This window comes from Rhinolophus sinicus, linkage group LG16 (genome assembly GCF_036562045.2).
Source record: "Rhinolophus sinicus isolate RSC01 linkage group LG16, ASM3656204v1, whole genome shotgun sequence".
In the NCBI taxonomy this organism is placed as follows: domain Eukaryota; kingdom Metazoa; phylum Chordata; class Mammalia; order Chiroptera; family Rhinolophidae; genus Rhinolophus; species Rhinolophus sinicus.
Genome location: NC_133765.1, coordinates 17438320 through 17462072, shown reverse-complemented (window position 1 = coordinate 17462072; position 23753 = coordinate 17438320). Strand labels below are relative to the sequence as shown.

The following is a 23753-nucleotide window of genomic DNA, read 5'->3' as shown; positions in this document are numbered from 1 at the left end:
CCTGGACCCATATCAATGTCCCAAGGAGGATGGGAGGGTGGCCACTCCCACTGCTTCCCACCATAAATGGCAAGAAAAGATAAATGCGCCACTGTGCACCATCCTCTTTTGAAACTGCATGCCACACGTTTACTGGATCCACCCCCTACAGGAAGCAAGCAGATGGCGCCTGATCAAATGCAACCACTGGGAGAAGCCCAGTGCCTAAGGTTTGCACAGATGTGGATTCAGCAATGGGACAACTCCTAGAGGTGAACTCAGGATCAAATGGTGGCCTCCGTGAACTTCTGGCAGCTGATGCTGGCGAGAGAGGCTCAGGTGTGGTACCTCACCCCAACACATGCACTCCCTCCAGCAGTGTCCAGAAAATCTAGGTTTTGGCCAAAAATGACCAGCGGCTTCTAGGATGCCCAGTTCCTACCAACCTGCCTTTGTCCAAAGTTTGGAGCCTCCCCACCTCCCTCCGCCAATCTTAACCCACTGCTGCACCTGGCACCCTGCCCTTTGGTCTGGTTCCCTGCAGTGTCCCCACAACCAGCACGGCGTCTGACACCCACTCAGATCTGGTCAAAGTGTGAAGGGAAGATGACCCAGGGAGTGAATGCAAGTGAACAGGAGCGCACGCCTTCTGAGCAGACTGAAGGTTGTGGTGCCTGGACATGAGGCGTCCTGTCTCTGGGGCAGGGCCTCGGGGCCTGGACGGAGCTGGCAGGTGCCCAGGTAGATTCCTGTGACCAACAGCCTAGAGAAACCCCTGCCCAGAACGGACCACACTGTGAGCAACTCCTCCCCACCCCTTCCTCCTGGTCTGTATGGGGCCCACAGCAGGGTGTCTGGGCGGCGGTACCCCCCCCCCCCCTTGTTCCCTGGATGCTTGCTTCCTGTAGGGGTGGATCCAGTAATCCTGATGCTCAGTTCACAACACCCACCCTGCCAGCAGTCTCGGGAGGAAAGCAAGGGCATCTCTCGACCTGAGCCTTTCCGGCAAGAGGATTTTAAACCCTTAGCTGAGTCCCCGCAGCCTGCACAGTGGGTCACACTGGACATGGAAGACTGGGGGGCTGGTGGAGCTGGCAGCCACCACTCTGCATCCCTGGTAGTTCCAGACAAGGCACCAGGTGCACCCCCGCCCCAATCTGTTCAAAACCAGGGGGCTGAGGCCAGCCTAGCTCAGGGCACTAACACCAGTGCTGCTTCTTCCTACTCAGCAGACAGGGCTTTCTGCAGCAGCTCAGGGAAAGATGCCACTTGAGAGGATGAGAGATGGCTTTAAGCAGCTGTCCCCGCCAGGGTGGCCCTGGCACCCCACCCCTAGGTTTGACAGCAGTGTTCGGAAAAGTGCCATTTCTGACACCCACCACACCCAGCAGTAAGGGATGGGACCTTCTGAGGCCCTGCGGACCTCACCGTGGTCCTCACCACAGCCTCGCACAGTGGTGCCGGGGAGGGAGAGCTCAGGGAAAGTTCTTCAGGGTCACACAGCACAAGAGGCAGCCCCAGGGTTGGTCTGTCGCCACCCACCAAAGACAAGGAGAATGAGCTCAGCAGGAAGCCTGCACCACTGGCCGCTGGGTTCCTCTCTGCACCTTAAGTGGGGGATAAGCTGGAAGCTTTGCCCAGACACGTCGAGACACCACAGGCGTGTGCCAGAGCTGGCCCAGGGCCACAGCCGTCAGGGATCCCGGTGTGACCCCACCGCTCCTGGATCTCACTCCTCCTCGGACACAGACGGGTGCACTCTGCTCTAACCCATCAACCACGGGGTCCACATGACCCTGGAATTCACTGAATTCCTCCCCACCCCTCCCTTCAGAGCCTCTGAAGACAAAGGACAGGTGGAGATCACTTTTTCTGGTGCCCTGACGCGGGGTCAGGTCTCTCCCAGCTGTCCTTATGAGCTGCTGGGGTGGAGGGTCCCTGCCCTTCTTGGGGGAGCTATTAGGGAGGATGGACAAAGGATCATATTTGTCCTTCAAAATCGTTTAGGGGTAGGTGTGTGAGGAGACGGGTGCTGAATTTTCTGGGCCCTCCCCTGGGAAGTGGCCCTGTTCCTCCTATGTCAACCCTACCGCCAATGCCAGTGGAGCCAGGGCACAGGCTGGGGGAGGGGAGGAGGCCTGAAAACCAGCCTGCCAGTCAGTTGGGGTCAGCCTGGCTGAGGGGTGGGCATAGGCAGGTGTCATGGGGGCCTCAGGTATGGTACCAATGCCTTGGGAATCCCCTGGGCCCAATGCCTGTTCCCCATACCTTTAAGGTGGTTGCCCACCTTGGGCTGCCCATCTGAAACGCTTACCACCTCTAGACGTGGCCAGTTTCATCTTTGGTTAATTACGAGGAAAGGTTTCTTTTTCACACTGTGCTGGGACTCCAGAGTTGTCCGCAGGCTCCGGCCCCTCCCGGCACCCAAGCCTGCACCTCACTCCCCTATCATCCCTGCCCCAGGCCGCGCCTCATCTTGCCTCTTCCTTCCCCTCTCGTCTCCCGAATCCATCCACCCAGCCTGGGCCAGGGCAAGCTTGGAAAAGAATAACGTGGCTTCATGGCTCCCTCCTTGCAACCTCAGACAACGCCTCTCTTCACCCACCTCAGCAGCCCTCACACCTCTCCTGCCTCAGCTCCGGGCCCTCAGCACCCCCTCGCACAGCCGCGGATATCATGCTTCTCGCCTTTGCGGCTGCCCTCGTACCTCCTCTGCCCGGCCAGCTTTCCTGCATCCTTGCAGGCCCAGCTGTGACGTCATTCCCTCTCTGAACCCCTCCGGCCTTGTTGCCCTTCTAAGATTCTGCCAGGACCACTCAAGCCAACCCCTCCGACAGTCAGGGGGTGGGTCTGTGGCTGTGAATGTGTCTTAGATGGGAGCTTCAGTTCCAGGTCCCCAGGGCCCTGACACAAACCTGGCGGAGCAGGCGAGGTGCCCGGCTTAAGAAGGTCTTTCTCCTGGGGAAGGCGAGATTCCCCCATCTCAATGCCCGCCCCTCACCTCGGGGATTTCCAAGGTAGGTCGGAGACAATTCTGCTCACAGAGAAACGAATGTTCTTCAGAGCTCTGGGTGTGCACACAAGCCCTACACTGAGGGTGGGTGGTGGAGCAGGTGGTGGCATGCCTCCTTACTGAAAAGCCAGTAACGGCAAGTCACCAACACCCCCGCAGTGAGCACCGTGGTCACTGCGGCTGGCAGGGCCTCGGCTGCGCAGGGGTGCAACGGGCCAGGCTCCTGGTCAAACAAGGGCCAGCTTTACTCTCTCCCCTGAGGAAGGGGGCCAAGAAGGCACTGCCAGGGATAAAACACATTTGGCGCTCTGCAGGCAGGCACAGTGGCCTTAGCAGATGGTGGGGGGCATGGGTAGGGCCCCTGTGGAGAGGGATCCCAAGTACCTGCTCTTGTTCCCAAGTTCTGGAAACAAAGACACACAGCATTTACCTGTTTTTCCCCCCTTTGGGTGTGTGTGTGTGTGTGTGTGTGTGTGTGTGTGCCAAACTGAGCCAATGAGCATGCTGGAGGGCCCACCATGCCAGCCCTGAAGTGGGCTGGGCTAACCCAGAACTGTGTGGGGCAGCCTGACACTGCCAACCCTACCAGGAATCAGATGGAGGCGGGGGCTGCCATCTGCTCGTTGAAGTCAGGCAATGCCTCAGTTATGACGCTTTCTGGATGCACACTGAAGCGGGTCTGCCTGCCACCTGCTCCCTGTCACACTACGGCACTACGTGCCTGCCTGTCTCATCCTCTGGGATTGCCCTCCTGCCCCTGCCCTCCTTCCTGCCCCCCTTCCTGATTCCCAGGACGCTGCCCGCTAAGAGATTCGGTGGCATCAGAATTATTCAATCACACACATTTCCAAGCACACTTAGCTGGTTGAACCTGCTCACTGTGTAGGTGGGAACCTGAGGCCCAGTGACGGTGGTGGCCTGCCCCTGGCCACACTGTTGGAATGCAGCGGAGCCCAGACTGCATGTGGACTCCCTCGTGTCTGGGGCTGGTGGGCCATCTGCCACCACGGCCACTGACCAAGTGCCTGGCTAAACAGTTTCTCCACGGGCCAGGCACATCTTTGGTCAGCACTCTGGGGGTAGGCACAGGGTCCCTATGCCCAGGAGCTAGACTCCTGAGATGCTCTCAGCCAATCCCTGAGGAGGGGCAGGGTCAGGTCGCACCCAGTGAGGTCAGGTCTAGCTTGTATCACATATTTCGGTACCTGGTTTGGGTCCCTCCCTATCAATCCATTTCCTTTCCAGATACATGCACACAGGTGTAACGTAACACCACCGATCTCAGAAAGGACAGAAGACAGAACAAATCAGGCAGCGAGTCCACAGAAAATCAGAAGGGAACCACAAACATAAGCTCTGGGGAGGTTCCTACAGCTGTGAGGCTACCTCCAGGGAGAGCTGGCCTGAGGTCGTGGAGTCACCAGGCAGAGTCACAAGCTGGCAGGGTGGCAAGCAAGCCAATAAGTCTGCCTTCTGCCCAAGCAGGCAGTGCTGGGCTTCTGTGTTTGCAGCCAGAGCCCCAATACCAGCAGCCCCAGGCCAGCTGGGACACATCCCACTCCCCAAACCCCACTCCCTATACTGCCCCTTGGAAAAAGACGACCCTCCCACACAAGGCCTATGGGGAGAGCTAGGAAGCCTCTAAGCAAACGAGGGAGGGAACAGGCATAACTAGGTGGGGCTCACGCTATAGGGAAGCAGCACTGATGCCACGTGGGGTCTGGGGGGCTACAACTCAGGTCCCCTGGTTCTCCCCCCAGCACCCCTGCCTGGCTGCCCTCTTCCCCCAGGAATCTCCTCTCTCAGTTCCACAGGGACACACTCAATCCCTGGCTGGGAAGACGTCTGCTTGGAGAGCTGCAGGCAGTCAGGGAGTACAGCGGCAGCCTCGGGGCACTTAGAAGCACTGGGACGGTGCTCAAAGCTCTGCCCGTGTGCCAAGCATCTCATTCGGAGCATCTCAGCCGACCCCTCAAGCCATCAGAGTGGTTCCGGGCTTCTGGCTGGCCGATGAGGTCACTGAAACAGACTATAATCACCTGAATAATTCATGGAGCCCCAGACTCTGACACAAGTTACCAAACACTCCCTGCCTCCTTGCGTCTCAGGCATCCTCCCACTGCTCTTGAGGAAACAGCTGCAGGAGCTGAGCCTCCAGTGGGGCTGGCCCACCACAGTGGAGGGCCCTTGGAGACTTTCCTGGAGGAGCCGAGAGCTGGGTTGGTGGAGGGGGTGGGTGCTGCTGGCCAGCCTGCGCTCTTGCCCACAAATACACTGCCCATTTACAAGAGGCGATGGAAAGCAGGGCAGGGCCAGTGCCTGGGCAGGAGGGCTATGAGGCTGGTCTCCGGTCACCACAGTTTTGGCAGGTGCACCCCAAGGAGGTGATGGACAGCAAGCAGATGCCCCATGACATGGAGCACTGCTCCTGGCGGCCAGGCCAAGGTCATGCTCAGGCCCACAGCTCATGCTGTCTCTCGAATAGTGTGGTCTGAGGGGAGGCTTCTTCATGCAGGGGCGGGGGCCGCCTCTCCCCAGATTCCTGATCTGCTGGCCAATCTACACCTCCCTGCCTCAGTGTGGGCCAGAAGGCCCCATCCATCCACACTCTTGGACCCCCAGACCCCTGCACGCCACTGGGGCTGCGGGCACAGCCTCTTTACCAAACCCAGGGCCAACACAAAGCTTGGAAGCCGGACGCCACAGATCCAGACACAGTTCTAGTTCTCGCAGTAAACCCACCGTCCCCTGCGGGGCCACTGCTCAGACTGTTCTCAACTGACACCCCATGGTAATCCCAGGACTCCGAGCCCCACCTATCACCTTTGTGGACCCCATCTTTCAGTCATAGCTCCTTCTGGGCACAGAGGGCCCCCCCCCCCAAGAAAACAAGTGGCCCGGAATGCCAGAGCAGGAAAGAAGGTGGGCAAGCGGTGTGGCCCCGTTGGGCTCTGCTCTGTCTGGGCCACACTCAGACCCAGGGCACGGGCTTGTCGCAATGACAAGGCTCAGACCGTGGGGACTGGATGGGGACTCACACTCATCCCAGCCCACCTGGCAGGGACAGTCCGAGTGTGTAACCAACCCACGCCTCATTTTCCAGAGCAGGAAACTGAGTTTAGACGACCTGCCCAAGGCTGTCCAGTAATGCTGGGGTCGGGCTAGGACACGGGGGCCAGACTCCCCCTCCTGGGGTCTCTCCCTGTGCCCTCCCTGCAATCTGTTATTTATAGACATAGAAACAGAGGCACAGAGAACTGGACAGTAACACCAAATCACCTCAGTTTTGAGCCAGTGCCTTTGAAGACCCGACGACACCCTTGCAGGGGCAGGCTAGGACCGGAATGCTAGCCCACAGAGAGATGAGAACGACCTCTGCCAGCACTTAAGTGCCTCAGAAGCTTCAGAATCAAGTCCCTTAGGCCTTGTTGTGGAATAGCCTCTAGCCTCCATCTTTTGAGACTCTACTAGGCTCTTCCTGCTGTCCTGTTGCTATACCCACAGACACGGGTGGGGCCGCCTCTGCTGTTCGTGGGGCCATGTCCAGCTGGGGCACCAGGCAAGGCTCAGGCAGGTGGGCAAAGGAGTAGCCACACCTGGGAGCAGCCAGCAAGGCCTCCAAGGGGCCAGGCCTGGCTGCCTCATAGAGGAACTAGGAGGGAGACAGTGAGGAACCAACAGCAGTCTGAAGAAACCCGGGGTGCTTGGCTTGACCAGGCAGCAGGTCGGCAGCTGGCAGGGGGTGGTCTGCCCCACACAGTGGACTCTCCTCTCCAGCTCATCCCAGGCTGACCAATCCAGAGGGACCTGTGTCTGCTTGGGGCCTTCTGCCCACAGGCTGGTTCCACGGCTGACTCTGCTCTTGAGGTGAGCAACCAGTGCCACGGGCCTGAATCCAGGCCTGCCCTGCCATGGTCCCCTGGACTCTGAACTGCCCAGGGATGGGTGGGTGGGCAGGAGGGGCTTTGTCTGTCTTGCTCACCAGCACCTCGGCCCCCGGAACAAAGCCTGGCCTCTTGGTGAGACGAGATGAAGTCTCAAGGAGCTCCTGCAGCTCCCCAACCCAGCGGGGGGAAGGGAAGGGAAGGGAAATCCACCCACATGAGAGTCAGACCAGGGAGAGAGGGAGGCAGGCCTATTGCGCCTGCCTGTGGACCCTCCAGATAAGGGATGTTTCAGGTCAAAGCCATAAACCTTGGTCTCCAACTCTACTCGACCTCAGCGCAGCTCCAGGCAACTCAGAGTAAGTCCCCAGTGTGGCATCTGAGGTGAGGCTGCTCTGAGCAGCCTCTGAGGAGTTTATGTCCAGAATGAGTCCTCTTTGGCTGCCAAGGAGGACCAACTCAGGCGTGCTCTGGAGTGGGCCCTGGATCCCCCAGGGTAGGTCAGCCTGGCAACTTTGCAGAAAGCCAAGTGCACACCAGGAACCGGGCGTCACGTGGATGGGTCAGGCACGTCCCTCCTCCCAACAGGGGTCCCTACCAGTGGGACAGAGACACACACGTGGTTGCCATCCAGGGTGAAGGTATGAAAGAGCTAAGTACAAGGGGGAATGGGCCAAGAGAGGAAGGACTTTGGGGAGGGGTAATCAGGGGAAGCCAGAGAGAAGCCAGGAAGGAGGAGGAGCCAGAAGAGGAGGGGAGCCTCTGCCAAGTGGGCAAGACATGGGCAGCCCCCTAGGGTCGGCTTGGTCACCTGGGTGTCCTGAGCAAAAGGAACAAAGGAGCATGTAATTTTTATCTTAATGTTTAACTCAGTAAATACAGCACATGTATTTTTCTGCATCAAAAACTCTCCATCATTTAAAAGGACAATGGCGTATTACCCTAAGGTATCCCCTAACTCATCCAGTCCCTTACCGGTGGGCATCTAGGTCTGAGTCTTCAGGTTTATTATGAAGAATGTCGGCTGAACAGCCTTCTCCACACAGCTTTTCTCCCTCTCCTCTGGATGGATCCCAGAGGGGACCAAGCAGGTGGGCAGGCAGCAGTATGTGTGCTCCTGGGCTGGGCCTGGGCCTTCTATCTTCCTGGCCCTCCCAGCCCCCGGTGTCATGGTACGACAGGTAAGCAAGGCTTCCTGGCAACTCAGCTCCAACACCCTTGCTCACAGAGAACACAGTGCTTTGAGCACCCGAGGGAGAGCCTATTCCCCCACCTCAGCAGAGGGATTCCTGCAGCCCCTCCTTGACATGAGTACAGTGGTGACTCAGCTCCAAACAGGCAAGGGCAGGAGCCTGCTGGCATCCCATTCTCAGAAGCAGCAGGCGTGGGGCTGTAGGATCAGGCTGCTGTGAGCTGAGGACCAGCTGCCACGCGGGCAGCTGGCACTGGAGAGAGTGAGGGAGCCCCTCAGCAGGGAGGGGTGCTGCGCTAGCAGGTTAGGAGCCTCCCTCCCTCTGAGAAGCACAAAAACTTTCTGTTGTTTCTAGGACAGCCAACAATGGGACGGCATCTGGGCTGTAGGCCCTGAGGTCAGAAACAGCCTTGGAGAAAATATCAGCATCCTCCATAGTCTTGGGGAGACACCTGCCACCTGCAAACACACATGAACCTCCCAAACAGCAACACCACTTGGAGAGGGGCAGGAGAGGGTGTGTCGGGCTGCACTTGGTGCCTGTGAGTCCCCAGAGCCAACAGTACTCGCAGGGTGCCTGCCCAGTTTCTCTGCCACATGATTTCACTTACACCTAGCTGGGAGACTCGTTCCAGGGCATACAGCCAGAAGGAAGCTGAGCCTATAGCAGAACTCAGCCTACCTGGCTCTTCCCACTCCATCCTGCTTGCCCCCAAGTAAGGAAAGCATCACAGATAGAGCCGGAAGGCAGGGCAGACCCTCTCCAACTGCTGGCCCAGATGGCTCCATCTCCTTCAGGAATCCTGAGGGCTCAGGGGCCAGGGCTGTTTCCAGGTGTCAGCTCCCCATCTTCCTGATGTCCTGAGGAGCTAAGGGCCCTGCCCCTCCCACAGCACTCAGAGCCACGGACCTGCTCCAGGCCTAAGGTTGGGGGTGCCACCAAGGGCAGGCTAGGTTGAACACCCCTGGGGGCAGGAAGTACTGCAGCTTCCACTGCAAACCCCTCAGGGCCAGCCTCTCTGGCCTCAGGGTTGTACAGAGACCGCCAGGGGCGCCATTGCCCTCCCCCACCAGCGGTCCTTGCTGGGCTGCTGAGGGCAAGGGATTCCCTGCTCCATCCATCCACAGGTAACGAGTCCCCAGCGCGGGCAAGGGATGGGGAAGCCTGCAATTTGCCTGCAGTCGGCGCCGCCGTTTCCAGCCTCTTCTGCCAAATGAGACGTCGCACACTGGGTCCCCAGAACTGCCAGGCTGTCCCTCCCCTCCCCCTCCTGGGGAAAGGCTGAAACGACAAACGACTAAGTGCGTGGGGGTGGGGGGGAAGCCTGGCTGGCAACTCCTCTGCGGCCCCACCTGCGCGTGCCGCACCCCGCCCTGCGCCCCGGCCCCGCGTCCCTCTACCCCCTCCCTCCCACTCTGGCGCGGGCAACGTCCTGGCCCAGCCAGGGCTAAGAGCAGGCCAGGCGCCCGCAAAGCTCTGGCACCATCTTCCCGCCCCCGCACAGAGCTATTTATAGCTGGGGAAGCACCGTGCTGGGCGCCGCTGCCCACCCGGCGGGTCCGCTCACCATCCCCGGGAGCGCCCCGCGCAGCTCCTCCTCGCGCCGCCCGCAACGAAGTTGCTCGGGCCAGAGGCCCCGCGAGCAGCTTTCGCTTTCGCGCGGCGCAGCGCACACCCCCGCGCGCCTGCTCGCGGCCCCGGGCTGGGTCGGGCTGGGCTCGCCCTGGGCTCGCTCCGCGGCTTCTCCCCCCAGCGGCGCGGGCGTGTGCGGCTCTGCCGGTGCCCGCCACCCGCCCCCGCGCGCTGCCGCCCGGCCTGCCCTGCCGCCCACCCCGCCCTGCCGCCCACCTGACGCTGAGCAGGGCGCCGGCCGGGGGCACGGGGAGCAGCGGCCCGCCGCCGGCCGACTTCCTCCGCAGCGGCGCCCGGGAAACCACGGCCCGCGGGCTTCCTGCTGAGCCTGGCGGGCCGGGGGGCCGGCGCGGGGGGCGGCCGCCCGGACCGACCCAGGGAAGAATGAGCAAAAGCTCCGGAAAGCAAGAGCCGGGCTGGCAGAGGGTAGAGGCGGTCGCGGCCCAGGCCCCCGCCCCCGGCCCCGGGCAAGTTCCTACCCGCCGGCTCCGCCGTGGCATCTGTGCAGCGGAGCTAGCGCGGGCGCCGGGCCATGGCCGCGGAGGCTCGCTCGCTGCGGGCCGGGGCGGGGCGGGCAAAGCCGGACGGGGCGCGGGTGCTCGTTTGCTCAGCCTGGAAGCGGGCCCAACAGCACAACTGACTTTTGCCGGCCAATCCTCGCGGGCTCCGTGGCCCGGCCGCCCGCGCAGCGGTAGTGGGCTGCTGACCCGCCGGGGCTGGACACAACTGTGTAGGGGCGGCCAGAAGTGCGGAGGGCAGGGCTGGAAGCGGCCAACCACGCGCTGGCTGGGGCAGCCCTCATCCTGCACGCGGTTAGTTTTGTGAATGGCGCCCCCTGGAGTTGTGCCACGAGGGCCCTGTGTAGGGCAGAGGTGTGAGAGACACGCAGCCACACCGAGCTGTCCTTGCTGATCCACTGGGGCAGTGGGAGCTGGAGTGAAGACTTTTCTAGTAACATCCTCAAGGGGGAGGGCGGAGCAGAGATGCCATGTCAGTCCCCAATGGGCTTTATAGCCGGAAGGGGCCTCATTTTCCAGCTGGGCTGTGAGGTGCTGCAAGGAGAAGGCAATGGACCAAGGGGTGGGAATGGCGGGGCTGGGCAGGAGCCAGGTAGGCTCAGGATTCCCCCTTCAGCCTCTGCATTCCAAGAACAGCAGCAGCACCCCTCCCTTTCCACACAGGGCAGTTTTGCAGAGCGCTGGAAGGCCTGCTAACCCCCACATTTAGTCTGCTGATGCCTGGAAGGGGGTACTGTTCCCATTCCACACATGAGGAATGGGCTCAGGAGGGAAGAGCTTCACTAAAGAACATACCACCAATCCCCCAGCACCCACAGCTGCAGCGTGTGCACAGGACCTTCCGCCCCAATTTCCTCTGGGGCAGGCTGCCCCAGGACTGCCCACCAACTCTTGGTTGCTCCTCCCGTCCCAGTTCAGGAAAGGCCAAGCAAAGGCAGGGACAGGGCTGGATGGAGAGATGCTGCCCCAAGCCTTGGCCTCGCACCAAGCCCCCACGTAAGTTTCTCTCTCACTGCCTCAGCAGCACGAACTCCTTGCTCCATGTTCCCGCTCCACACACCCAGAGAGGCCTCGGCTCTACCTGGCCCCTATCCTGGTGACACTTGTCCTGGTGACATTTCCCCAGGATGGCTAGTTTCCACCTGTGTATACCCAGGCTCCTGCCCACTATTGTTCCCAGGTTTGCCACATGCCCCTGCCAGGTGCCCCTAGTCCAAATCACCCCAAGTCAAACCTACCCCTTCAGCCAGGTCGTGATGTCGAACTCTACCCTCTGCCCTCCCTCCTTCCAGGGGTACAGAGGCAGTGTCTCAGCACCCCCTAGAGGATTACTGCTCCCTGCCAAGCACAGGAAGAGCCAGGCCTGGGCTGAGAGGTCGCTCACCTGCAGGAGAAAAGCATGAGTACAAGCCACCCCGAGGCTGTGCAAGAAAGACAAGGTGCTGTCAACTGCGTGCTTACTACCGGTTGGGTCTCAAGCAAGGAGTTCTAAGTCTGCATATCACTCAGCTCACAACAGCCCCTCTCCATCTACAATCGTATTGTCAAGACACCCACATGTGGGGACAGGTTCAGAGTGTTGGGCACTGGTTCAGAGGCACACAGCAGGAAGTCCAGTGTGGCTGGGACCCGCCCCCAGGCCTAGACAGCTCTCCAGAGCTGGCTGAACCACTTCTCCTGGCTGGAGCAGACAGGTGACACTTGCGCCTTGCACAGCTCATGACCTCACTTCATACCTTATCCACTTCCTGTAAGATCGAGTCAGACAAAAGGAGGCTGAGAACATGTGCTCATCACACCAAGGCCAGGAAGAAACAGTCTGTGTTTAGCATGTGGTTCTAGACACCAGCCCCCCGTGTCCAGGACGCCCCCGGGTCTGATTGTCGGCAGACCCCAGCTCTCTGCAGCACATGAGCCCTTCCGCACAGTTTTGGTGGAGCAGTGCTCGCATGAGCACACTGAGATCCAGGGTGGGCTGGGGTAGCCCAGGGTCCTGGGTTTGGGCTATTACAGCAGTGGGTGAGGGGAGCTCAGGGGTTCTGTGCAGGGCCCCTGCTGAGCCAAGCGTCTGGGGGACTTCTCTGGGACAAGGTCTGCTCCTGCCAGTCTCTAGCCTCTTCGGCCCTGCACCCCAAACCCTGTTTGGGCTAGCCCCCTCCAGAGCCCCAAGAAATAGTGCTGTCTCTAGCTGACAGGCCCAGGACAGGGAGGCGAGGATCACCCTCCCTGACCCCTGTGCACACTGGGAGCCCCTAGGAGGTCACGTGAGAGTGCCCTGAAAGTGGAGACTGCTGGGCCTGCCTGCACAGGATCTTTAAAAATTCTTTGTGCCTGAAAGATTCCTGTGCCTCTCCTGGGACTTGACAGCACCCTGTGCAGGAGAGTCCTGTGGATCCTAATTGCCCAAGGAGCACCTGGACCTGCAGGACCCAGGCCTCTGTTGCTGCAGAAGAAACAGCCACTCACCTCAGGGCCACTCCTGAAGGCCTAAGAGGTTGGGGGCTCCTGCAGTGCTCTGACAGCCTCGGGGACCCAGGGGGCCAGGCCGCCCTGACCACACTCAGCCACGGGACAGCAGGAGCCCCAGTGAGCAGGGAGGGGCTGCTCTGGGTCAATCCTGGGCTTGGGGGTGTCCTTGGCCACTGCTCCAGCCTGTCCCTCGAGCATCACTCTTACTCACTGGCCTAGTCACAGTGAGTGCCTGGGGACTCTCAGCCTAGGCATGGCCCTGGGAGGGCGGCTGATGTTACAGGTGGGTCATGGCCCTGGGCTAAGACTGGCCTGGGCATCTGAAAAGCCCCTCACCCTCGGAGCAGGATGAGCCCCACACTGTCAGGGTGCTCACTACCTCTCCAAGGGACATCTGACTTTCAAGTTCCCAGAGCAAACTTCAACGATCACTTATAAGAAGAAAACAAACGTCCCAAGGATGTCACGTGGTCACCACAGGGGCTTTCCCTGGCAGAACCCTCTCCCAGCCCCAGCTCCAGGACAGGTGGGTCACCACAGAGAGGGGGAAGGTGGAGGCAGGAGCAACAGGTAGTTGTCCCCGAGAGCAACCCCCTCCTTGATCCAGGGCCTTGATGGCTGACCTCTTCCGGATGGTGGAGCTGGGAGCCAGGAGGAGATGGCCAAGGCTGAGTTGGGGAAAGAACGGTCTCTCCTCCTGCCCTCTGCCCAGACACCAGGCTTTCCTTCTTCCCATCACCCTCACCCCAGGCAGCCCTCACTACCCACAGGGCCCTGCTTTCTCTTCTTTTCAATCTCCTCCTCAACCCCAAGGGAGAGGGCCAGCCCTGGGAAGTCCTGACCCTTCATGCCCCAGCTGCTGTTCACCCAGTGTCCCCTGGCAGCCAGCAAGGAGACAGGCCGACCAGGGCTTTACCCATCTCCACGTTGGGAAGCTGGGCAGCCAGCATTCTTCTTGTAACTCCCACCTGCCTGCCCCCGTTTATTCTCCACATCACAGCCATTTCTGAAATGCACACTGCCCGCTGCTCTAAGGATAAAGGCCGGGCCTCCTGTTGCACATGTGCTCCCATGGGTGGCTGCAGAGATGGCAATCCAGGAGCCCAGGGATGGTCTCCAAAGCCAGAAGGAACCAGAGAAAGCAAGACCAGATGACAGTGGCTTTGTCTGTGCGAGTAGCCCCTAGCGGGGGGCAGATGGGGCAAGGAGGGTGAGTGGGGTCAGAGGGCAAGTCTGAACTGTGTCAGGGTGTCCGTGTAAAGTGAGGAGCAGCAGAGAAGGATGAGCATGGCAGATATAGCCACCTGGTGCTGCCTACCCAGTGAAAAAGAAGGCTGCAAGGTTAAGAGGCGTGCGGTGGGCCTGGGTGTGGAACCCAGATTCACGGGGGTGCAAGTGTGCATGTCCCCAAGCCTCTGCTCTGGGGCGGCACCTCCTCCCACTGAGGGGGGCCAGCAGAGAGGGCAGACGGGGCCCTGCTCACGCCTCTCCTGGCCATCTTCTGATCACCCTGACAGCACAGCCCCCTTGAGTGGCCACAGCCCTCCTTGGGAATATGCACTTGGCCTTTGGTTCACACGTCTGGTGAGGGGAAGCACCCCGCAGGCCCCACCCTCAGCAGAGGTGGGCTCTTGGCCTTGTGAAGCCAAGGCCCAGATCCCTTGGAGCTGGGCAGATGCCCACGGTGCTGCCAGCTGAGCTGCCTAGAGGACCACACAGTCCCAGGGGCCCCTGCAGCCATCGCTTCTCAAGACCTGAACCAATACACACCTGTGGGGGGGCCTGGGACAATCAGGGACAACCAACACGTGGAAGGTGAGGGGTGCTTGGTGTGTGCAGGGCTGCATGTGGTCTCTACAGAGAGAGGGTTTGCAGGGGGCCTGGGGAACAGGCAGGGCAGAGGAGGGAGGCCAGCAGGCTCCGACACCTCTCAGGCTAAGCTGGGACTCGGGCTGCGATGGGCCCATGACAGCCTCCTCAGAACACGAGGACGCTGACACTGGGCTCCTCTGAGCCCACCCCCATGTCAGGGTTGGAAATGAGAGCCGCCGTCCAGGCTTCTAGAATAGCCCACTCTGCAGGACAGCTGAGCGGCTTCCGCTTCATCTCAGGAGGGGAGCCAGCATCCCAGAAAAGCCAGGTCTGACATGCACATTGAGAAAACTAGGGCAGTGAGTCCATCAATCGCCTGACCCTTGGTCCCTAATGAATGGCCTTGGGGGACTTGGGGTGAGGCTCTGGCTTTTCTGGCTGGGCTGCTAAGTAGCGGGGAGACTGATGGGACTAGACCAGGGTTCAGGCCACTAGTGGCAGCAGGGGCCATGGCCCTGAATGGCTCACACAGGCTCCACAAGCTGTGTGTCAGGTTCCCAAGTAGGCCCACGCCTCCCACCTCCTCCTGCCCCATGACAGCCAGTGGGAGAAACTCTTCCACTCTGGTGTATAGCATCAGAAGGGGAACAGACTCATCCAGGCCTGCCCAGCAGAGCAGGGCTCAGTCCCTATCTGCAGAGGTGCCCCCAGACCAGAGGAATAATTCAAAATGTGACCAGACTAGGTGACCCAGACACAGCACCCCTCCCCTCTCTACAGCCATGTGCAGCCTCTTGTATAGCACTGCGGCCTCCCACCCATGCTGTGAGGACAAGGGACAAGGCTCGCTCCCCTAGGAGTGGGGTCACCTGTTCAGAGCAGCTTCCACCCCTTCAGGATGCCCCTGCTGGCCCATGGCAGAACTTGGCACAGGTTAACTACAAATGCAGGGCTCTTCCACAAGCCGATCCACAATGAGCGCAGTGAGCATGTGTCTGGTTACTCTGTGGCCAGAACACCCCCCAACACCCAGGCTCCCCTCCAACACCTTCAGGCACAGGATCTTTTTGGGGCCACCCAACACTCTCCCCAATCTCTGTAGCCCTCAGCTCCTTCCCCAGGCCTGCTTTCCACACTATACAACCCACTGCTCTGAGAGGTCCCCACTCCAACTTGGACCCCAAGGGGGCCCTATTGCCAGAGGACAGAGCCAGCCTGCTGACCAAGAATGCAGCCGGCCCTCAGGACAGGCCCAACCCACCATCTCCACCACCGCCTGCTGGAGCCCGGGACAAGCTCCCACCCCACACTGCCTCCATTGGTTCTCCTGACTGGAATGTCTTCTCCCTGGTCTGTCTACAATCTGGCCAGCTTTAAGGTCACTCCAAGCCTCTGGGAATGTTGCTGACCACGTCTCTGCTTCCACTTGCTGAAGCTGGTTAACATCTCTCTCAGTACCCTGAGACTCACGCAATAAATAGTACACTCAGGGTGCCTGGGCCCAGTGCTAGGGGTGGGTGCTCAGGACAGCGGGCTCCCACCCTCGTCTGAGGACTCACACAGCCCTGAGCACGGCTATCTCCAGTCTCCTAGGTGCGGGCTCCTCATCTGCAACCCTTGGGGGCCAGCCTTCCATTGCAGAGGCCTCATCTCATTGTGTTTCCCGCCCCCGAGGCAGGGCCAGGTTCATTCCCACCATGAGGTACCTGGAGGAGCCCGGGCCTCAGCTGCAGCACGGCCTGGAGCCGGTGGCTCCCCACCCCACTGGAATAGGTCCCTCTCTGCAAATAAAGCCCAGCTGAGCTGATGGGGCTGGGGCAGCCAGTTCTTACCAGATGCTCGTGCTGTTTGGGGTTCCCCATGGCCGGCGCTGCGTCAGCCTCCCCTGCAGCCCCAGAGCTGGCCCTGGCTCATGCTTGTTGAGCAAATTTCCCAACGTCCCTCTGTGTGTGTGTGTGTGTGTGTGTCTGGACAGAGTCTGTGAGTAAATGCCAGCACCAGTGATAACAGGTTTATAGGGAAGTTCCATGACGGAAGTGCCACCTGCTCTGACATACCCTAATTTTAGAATTCTTACACATATTTAGAGATCAGCATTTCAAAATTTGTGTTTTTAATCAAACAAATTCCTGCACTTCCTTTAAAGGGCCTTCCCAATTTTTTTTTAAATTAAAATTTATTGGGGTGACAATGGTTACTAAAATTACATAGGTTTCAAGTATACAATTCTGTATTACATCATCTTTGTATCACATTGTGTGTTTACCACCCAGAGTCAGGTCTCCTTCTATCACCATATATTTGACCCTGAAGGGCCTTCCCAATTGACCCCGATCTATCTCACTTCCTCCTCCTTCACTGACCTCTATAAGCCCTGTCACCCATGTGCCCTTATCCACAAGGGCCCTTCCCTTGCAGCCCAGAGCTGCCCCCCCTTCTCCCCCTGTAGGGGTCTTCCTACCCCCTCCTGGACACAATGGCCCCGAGGCACGTGGCAGTAACAGCTCGTGTGGTCCTCAATAACCCCATGAGGTAGATCTGATCAGCCACTCTTTGCAGATAAAGAAACCGAGCCTTACAAATACTGATGGGCTTGCCCAGGTCACCCAGTTGTACGGGTGGAGGCAGGCATGGAGTGGTGCCTGGGGCTGACCAGGGGGCTCCTCCTGAGGCTCACAGGCGGGTGAGTATGGGGACAGGACACAGCAGCAGAGCAGGGCAGAGCGTGGGAGACCCACGTGTATGAGGGAGTCCTGGCTCCACCCCCCAGAGGCGCTGAGAGGCCACAGCCTATCACCATGGAAACCAGGCAGGGGCTCCTGGAGCCAGGAGCTCTGGTTTGGATTTCAAACCCAATGCCGCTCTCTCAGAAGCAACTTGGTCAAACTTTCCAAATAAGAAAAGTGGGAAATAAAGAGAGGGAGAGAGACAAATTCCCAGAATGAAGCCACCCCAGAAAGCAGACCTGGCCTCTGAGCTCAGAAAGCTTTGTCTCTGTGGCAGAGTGGGGGCAGGGCAGCCTCTCTGGGGCTCATGCCCCTCTTTCCAGGGAGACTGGGCAGGCAGGGGCTCAGCCAGAGCAGGTGGGGCCCAGCTCTTCCTGTCTGCTGTAATGGCTATCCTTTCATGTTTCCCAGTGGGAGGTGAGAAAGGGTTCTTTTGGAAAACTGGCTGGAAAACCACTGGCCCACCTTTGGAGATGGGAAAACTGAAGTCAGATGGGGCTGGGACCAGGAAGTCAACAGCAAGACTAAACTCTGAGGGCAGGGCAGCTTCCGCCAGGCCTGGGGTCTATGGATCAGGCCCAATGTGGACTGGGCACTGTGGTAGCCAGAGTCCCTGCCTGCCACTCAAAGCCCTGGCCACACCTACATACAGGGCAATTAGCACCACGCACAGCAACGGGACTTGTGTGATGGGAGCCCACAGGCCAGAGCATGACCTTCAACCCTGGGGCTCAAGGGCAGCCAGGGCCCCCGGAGAGCTTCAGGCAGCCCTGGGCTCCCCAGAATCCAACACAAAGAAACCTGCTGGCCCTGCCAGGGGAGACGCTTTTGGAGCAACTGCAACAGTGCCCGTCTCTGGCCCACGGGAGGTACCGCCTAGGCCCCTCACTTGGGCTGCCAGGGCCAATGCCCATTGCCTCAGGAAACCCAGCCTCCCTTTGGGGCTTCCATTCTAGCTTAGGGTGCTCAGGGTGGCCGAGGCTGCCTCTCTGAACTCCTCTGTAGGTACCAATGATCTTCTGGGAGGGACACCCAAGAAGCCTTGGCAAGGAAGGGGAGGCAAATGGACAGGAGGGAGACACCAAGGGGTAGCAACCCTGGGGGGGATGGGCGACAAAGGTGACCTAATACACCCTGCCCTCCCCTCTGTCCCCACTTCTGTTGCCAGACCTCTTTGGGACCCTCATATGCTCTCCACCCCTGCCACCTCCCACACCCAGAATCCCTCCTGGCTGGGGATGCTATGGCTCACTGTTTTTATTATCCAGGTAGGTTTTTGGGGGGCAAAACGGGAATGTTAAATGGGAACAACAGCCCCCCAGTCATTAGCGCTATGGTGAAGGCCAGGCAGGGCAGGCTGGGTCCCTCCTGAGTGATCTGGGACCCCTGCCTGCCTCCCTAGGACAGGACAGTCACACACACTGATGGGGGTGGGGCCGGAAACCAGCCATGTCCTGACTGCACCAGGCTGCTCCTTGGGGCTCAGATGTGTAGCTCGTGGCCACCTAAGCACACTGTTGGGGCCACAGGGCTCTGGAGTGTCCAGTGCTGGACGCACGCACCTCCCACTGCACAGATGAGGAGACAGTCTGAGCAGCACGTAATACCTGCGGAGGACACAGTGCTGGCGCATCCTGGCTCTCTGTCCTGGGGCTTGCTACCTCAGTTTCCTCATCTGCAGACAGGATAACCTGATGCCCCTCCTTCCTGCCGGGTTTGGATGGGGCCAGCTGGTTGGGGCCAGGCAAGGATGCAGCCCAGGGCAGAGGTGGGCAGTCATAGCAGCATCTACAGGCTCCCTCTGCCCTGGGCACCGCGGCCGTGCAGTACGGGCTCTAACCTTGAATCCTGCAGGCTGGGTGCAGGTTTGTGTGTGGGGGGCAGGGACAGGCCTGAGTTCTCCCCAGCCAGGCTCTGTGGGGTGGGAATCCCAGCTCTGCTCCTCACAGGCTGAGTGACCCTGGGTCTGTGCTGCCCTTTGTGGGTCTCAGCTTGCTCATCCTAAGTGGAGCTCACGGGGCTGTGGGGCGGAGTAAGTCAGGGAGTGTCTAGAAGGTGCCTGGCCTGCTACCCGAGATTCTCTGCACCCCAGGGAAGCAAGCCCTGTGGCCTCCCTCTTCTCAGCAAAAGCCCACTCACTGACATTCTTTCCCAGCTCTGCTTAGGAGCCAGGCTGTACCCACTGTTTCCCATAGGCTGGGGGGTGGGGCACAGGGAGGGCCTGTATCTGGAGTGAGCACCCACGCTGGGCCAAGTGAACAGAACAGAGGCTGACACTGCCAAGCCTTCTCATTTCCAAAAGGGCATGTTCTCCAGTGACTCCCACAGCAGGGGCCTGCCAGGGAGCCCCTCTTCCTCCCGGCCCTGAGATGGGGTTCCCACAGCTCCTGCCTCCGCCGGGTCCTGCTGCGTCAGCAGCCACAGCTCTCCCTCCACCTCTCCCAGCTGTCCTCGGGTCCTTGGTCTGAGTGGGCCGCCTGCCCTGCTCCTCTGGCCAAAGCCTCATCATCAAAGGCTCCGTGCCTCCTCCCTCCTCTGGGAAGTCACCTCCCCCTGGACCCCCAGGACCAGGGTGCTGCCCCTCCAAACAACGCCCCTGGGCCTGGGGCAGTGTCCCAGGAGGACAAAGCTCAGAGTGGTCTGTCCAAGCCGCCTCAGAAAGACATGGCAGGGACACTCATTCCAAGAGCAAACCTCTGAAAAATAACTAGCAGTGGGAAAAGAAGTCCACACGGAAAAATGTTCTTCTCTTCAGGAATGTTAAACAGCGAGCTCCCAACTAAGCACCCTACTGTACACAAACACTGCAGGCCCCCTGGGCTGCCCAGAAACTCTGGCATGGAGGCCGCCCATAGGATGTGGGTCCCAGGCCTGCACTCCAGGCTGCGCTCTGCTGCTTATAGGTTGTGTGCAGGGCAAGTCACGGCTGTGCAGGCTGCAGGGGTTTTGAACCCCCTCGCAGGACTGCCATGGGGGGGGGTCATGAATGCTAAGGGCTTAAGCACATCCTCTCTCTGCCCAAGCATCCGGGTCCTGCCACAATTGTGAATCCACACCTGGATGGAAACCGTCTCCCAGGGCCAGAAAAGAATGCACATCCAGATGACCATCTAAAGGCTGCTTCCATGTGGTTGGGTTTTTCTTTTTTTTTCGTTTTTTAATTCTAACTGTGAATAAGGATGGCTTGCCTTGGGCAGAGCTTTCTGACTGTGCTGAGTCCTGTCAGGGTGGGATCCTGGGTCTCATCTCGCTTTGTCTCCTCTGTGCGCTTCCTCCCAGTCCCCTGGGTGAGGACACATGCAGCTTCTAAGGCGGGAATCAGCCCTGCCCCACCTGCTTCCTCTCCCGCTCACACTGTCCCCACAGACAAGGAGGCGGGGACCTGGATGGGAAGGCCTGGGGCATCTGCTCCAAGCGGAACCAGGGCCCAGCACGCAGGAAGCTGTGAAGTTCAGCGAAGCTTGCAGAGCCCAGGACAGGAGAAGGAAGGAAAGCCTGGGATAAGCTAAGAAGCCACACAAGTTTGCTAACCTTTTTAAGACTTAAAAACTGGACCTTTTTTTCCCTGGAGAACTTGAAATGATTCTTTTGTTTACTCTGCTTTTGCAATGGGCCCATAGATCATCTCAGCAAAGCTAAAAATAGCACCAGGGCAGCAATTCCTACTACAGCCAAGAAACTCGTATTTCAATTTAAACTTTTCCCTTCTTTTCTATCCTCTAATTCCCAGTGTGATGTAATTGGGTTTCCTTTAACCTTGCTGCTGCAAGGCTCTGGTGATCTTACTGAGGAGGAGAAAGGGGAGGCCGGCTGACCTGCCACAGGCACGGCCATCAAGGGTGGGGCCGAGAGCACAAGCCGAGCCCCTTGGGCGACGCAATGTCCATGGCCATCGGTGATTAGGTGTCATGGGGGAAGAAGAAAAGCCACAACAAATCCCAGACAATTCCTTCTGAGAATCGGAAGATGTCAGGGCCTAGGAGCTGAGGCCACAGCAAGAGAAACAGTAAAATGATGGGCAGTGGCCCTTCAGTGTCCCGCAGGCACATATACACACAGACCCAGCGCCCACACACCAGACAGACACACAGGGCAGTGGACCTGGTGCCCCAGACCAAAGCTGAGCACCAGGCCTGGCTTTCTGGGCCCACTTCTAACCCCTCCCCCAGACACCCCCCCACTTCCGTCCTTACCGCCCACAGGTGCCCTGGTCCTTCCTCTGCCTATCTTTGGAGTCCATCCACTGGCTGCCATTCTCTTTGCCCCTGACTTGGTTCTAAGGCTGATTCCCACCTTAGAAACTGACATTGCTGCTGAGCCTGGATCCCAGCTCAGGAGCCGGTGTGCAGTGTGGCCAAGCCTCAGCTTCCTCATCTGTAAGGCAGGAATAATGGCACCACCTATGTCTTGTGGGTCAGGAGAATTCCGTGAGCTGTTGTGTGTGGTGCAGCCCTGAGGAGCGGCAGGTCAGCAGTGCTCCCAGGCCCTGCCCCAGCCTGGCCCCTTCGTCACGCTGATGTCGTGGCATGACGCCTAGAAGATCTCCTTCACCCGAGCCCCTCTGCCCCAGGAGAAAGCCCCCACTCTGCCCCTGACCCACGTGGGCAGGGCCTAGCGGTGTCGGCCACTGCCCCTGCAGCGCCCGTCCGAGGGCCCGCCCTGGCTCACACAGCTCCCTCTGCTCGGAAGCCCGTCCCAGCTCTGTTGTGCAGGCACCTCCACCAACATCACCTCCTGTCTCTCTCACCCTCTGCTCACTCTCCAGTTACGGGGTCTGGGCTCCAAAAGGGATGGGGGCTTGTTCAGCCCCGGTGTCTCAAAGGGCATGCGTGCAAAGGTGACTGCAATAGTGGGGCTCAGGAGGGCCCGACACTGGCCAGAGGAGATTAGCCATGGGCAGGGCGAGGGGTCAAAAGGAGGTAAGCAGAGCTGGGGAAGGCTGGGCTGTGTAGTGACACCGCATATGGAAAAGCCTCTGAGGGGATCACAAAGGAAGCCCTGACTGCAAAAATGGCCCTCGACCTACATGCTTTAAAAGGCCCAGGAATGCACTGAGGGAGGCCAAAGGCCTGTGGGCAGGAAGGACAACCACAGCCAGGCAAGGTTCCAAAACTCTGGGAGGCCTAAGTGTGGAGGAACCTACCTGTGGCTTCGACAAACCCAATCCTGTCCCCACGTCCCGACAGCCCCTCACCATCTACCCAGCCCTACCCAAACCGTGGGCCCCCACAACCGCTGTTCACCTGATCACCTCCCCCAGGGACCTAGGTGCCCCTCAAGAGTGAGCCTCTCTCATGGCTTGAGGGAAGATAAAATGGGCCAAAGGTGACCCAAGGGCCAAGCGAGAGTGCTTCACCACTAAGAGGTCTCAGGGAGGGGCCAGGGACTCCACCCCTTGAAGGAGGGGGGCGGAGGGGTACGGACACAATCTGTTCCTCTCACCACCCCTCCCCACGTGTGCACAGCAGACACCACCAATGGAGCAGAGAGAGCCCGGATATGGCCCCTGAATTCCCAACAACATATCAGCTAAGTGCACGAGCCTTGGAGTAGGACGGACCTGGATTTGAATCCCAGCCTGGCCACTTGGTAGCGGTGTGATCTCGGGCCACTCCCTCAGCTTCTGTACCTCATTCACGGGTGTCCGATATAACCAGCGTCCCTCAGGGCCCTGGCAACTATGTCACGACTGCTGGCAACTACAGAAGCACACTTGACAAGCACCCCATCCACTCCTCTCCTAATATCCAGAGTCAGCCGGGAAGTGGCCTGTGAACAGGGCCACAAGCTCTGCTGTCCAAGGGGAGGGGCCAGGTTTCTGGTCAGCCTGGTGGGTAGAGGGTAGAAAAGGGCTTTTGGTTGTCGCAGCCTTTGGCACCTATTGGTATCAACTTCCCCATCTGTATGATGGGGACAATACAGTATCTAAGCCTCCCAGACATACTGTGGAGGACCAGAGAAGGCACCCCAAGTAAGGCTCCTAGACAGTGCCATAAACGGGGCCGGTCCTGCCGCTGCCCTGCTGCTGCGAGCTGCCACAGGTTGGGCCATGCACAGATGGTTTAGCATTTCAGGCAGGGTGGCAGCCTCCACTACTGCTGTGCTCGGCCTCAGGAGCCCCAGCACCTGGGTGGGCCTGGAGGATCTACCAGAGAGGTGGCCTAATCCAGCCAGCCAGCCATTCCAGGCCATGCCCATACAGGTCCAGTGCCCAGGTCAGTTGACAGTGCAGTGCGGCCACCAAGGGCGGCCCTGGTCTATACCTGGCCCAGCTACCGACCCCATGCCTCCATCAACCTGGAATCGCAGCCTCACCTCCTAGGGCAGGGCTAGATGCCCATGTTGCCTGACTCATTGCCCCCCCATCCTGCCAATGGGCCGTTCGGGCAATACTCCTACTTGGGAGCAACAGGGCCAATCCCCGTGTAGGAGCCAGTGGGTCCCGGGCTTTCCACCCTTCCTCCCTCAAGAGCGGCTGCCGGTCACCACCCACGGGCTTCAGCACTAGACAGACACACACATCCTTT

General features: G+C 59.5%; 1 protein-coding gene across 5 annotated transcripts in view; it reads right to left on the bottom strand.

The window, feature by feature from the left end:
• Window positions 1-23753, bottom strand: part of CABIN1 (calcineurin binding protein 1) — a 145560-nt gene that overhangs the window by 13776 nt on the left and 108031 nt on the right. The window lies entirely within an intron of this gene.